Source organism: Daphnia magna, linkage group LG2, assembly GCF_020631705.1.
Source record: "Daphnia magna isolate NIES linkage group LG2, ASM2063170v1.1, whole genome shotgun sequence".
Taxonomy (NCBI): domain Eukaryota; kingdom Metazoa; phylum Arthropoda; class Branchiopoda; order Diplostraca; family Daphniidae; genus Daphnia; species Daphnia magna.
This window is the reverse complement of record NC_059183.1, coordinates 9,417,556-9,419,458: the sequence shown is the minus strand read 5'-3', so window position 1 is coordinate 9,419,458 and position 1,903 is coordinate 9,417,556. Positions and strand designations below refer to the sequence as shown.

General features: G+C 38.0%; 1 pseudogene; it reads right to left on the bottom strand.

Annotated features, from left to right (window-relative positions):
- On the bottom strand, nt 1–1,065 carry LOC116927491 (annotated as a pseudogene).
- Nucleotides 1,066–1,903: the final 838 nt, after the last annotated feature.

Genomic DNA, 1,903 nt, shown 5'->3' with positions numbered 1-1,903 from the left:
TTAGTTCCACCGAGGGGCAAAACGCTTACATCGGTAGTTTTTAGTTTCCCCTTTCTTCAAAGGAAGGAGTTTTTTTCCATTTCCGTTATAACCCTCTGGAGGAGTGGGTTTCAAATTGTTTATCTGGGGGCAAAAGTTTGCTCGGTGTCCAATTTCTTTACAACGAAAACATTTATCATTAGCTTGACTCTCCCTTGCTTTACAATTGCTTATTGAGTGATAGCCCCAATCGTTGTGAAAATCACAAAAATATAAATCCCCTGTTTTATTGATTGAAGGTTTTGACTGTGGTGAGCGCTGTGAAAAACTCACGTTTCTTCTGGTAGATAATTGCCTTTGCATTTTCTCCAAGTTTTCTTCTAAATGTTTTTGGTGAGTGTTTCATTCCACCTGGGTACTAAGGCGATCTAAAGCCTCCTTTACTTTAGTCAATTCTCTATTAGGTTTGACGTATTAGGCCTGAAAAGCATTTAGTCTGGATCTAACTTGGGCTTCTTCTACTGCCATGGCCGTCATTTCAGATTTTTTTATGAGTTTTTCAAAAGTTTCGAATTCTTTATACTTTAGTCTGGTCTGGATGTCGAAAGACAGCCCTTCCAGAAATCTGTCCATCATAATTTGTTCTCTGGAAAAAGTTGTTGCTTTATCTATCGTAGATTTTATAGAATACGCTAAGTGGAAGGCCTTGCGTATACGATTCGCATAACGTCTCATATTCTCTTCAGGTTCCCGTTGCATATTATGAAATTCAACGCTTTGTTTAGATCTGGTCTCTGTAGAGTGGAAAAGTTTAATTAAACGCTCCTATACTCTGTCGTAAATTTGCGCGCTAATTGGGATTTCAAGTTTAAAGTTATCTAACTTATCAGCCGCTTCACCATACAATTTGGAGCGTTGTAAGATAATTTTTCTTAACTCCTCAAAATCGCCTAAAACCAGGACTGATACTAGATGTGCAACTCAGTCATCAAAGCGACTGGAGCGATCAAGGTCTACGTAAATTCCGACGTTACTAAATAACGTCATTGCTTGGCTTTGTTGTAACTTTTTATTTTTATCAATGGCGTTAGTAATAAAATTGTTTGTGTTTCCTATACTGTTTAATTTGGACGGACACTTTACTAAGGGATTCATTTTAGGAATTGAGCTGGTCACTGAGTATTTTGAAGTTGTTCCGTTATTGCTTTGCTTATTGTATATGCTTGGAATTTTTACACTTTGTCCACTTAACGCAAGTATTGTGTATGTAAAGGAGTTGAGGTAAGATATGAAGGCTGAGAACTGGTTGTAAAAACAGGCTGTCCATTATGCTTTGTTTTCTGAGAGGAATTAATGCAACGTTTAGTATTCGTTAAAACGTGTTGCACAATACAATCAGCTGCTTTAGAAGCATCCTCATAATCCATTCTGGATCCCATCAAACGGCTCAATTCTTTTACGTATATTTTAATGGACATGTCTTGGTTTGTTTCTTCTGACGGTTTGTTTTGCATGATTTTGTTTGACTGGTCAACGATCGACGCTGGAGTAAAGAAAACTTTCAGACTTTGTAGTCCTTGATACGGTAAATAGTTACACGGAGTGGACGCTAACTGTGATTTAGGAGTTTGAGTATTCATACTTGACTGTGAATGATTAACCGCCGGACAAGTGATTGTTGTGGTACTAGGGGTCGATTTAGGACAATCTAAAGGAATCTGATCACCTTGCGTGTGGATTTCTGCTCTTACAATTTTGATGGGTACACTGTTTTTAGAATTTTCCTCCGCAGTTTCGAGTGTTACTAAAGATTGGGGCACTAAGTCTGATTCTGACCCACTTTGTTGTTCTCCCGAGTGCACTGATTCATACTCTGAATCATTACTTTCGTAGTATGACCTTAGACCACAGTGCTTAAAGAGTT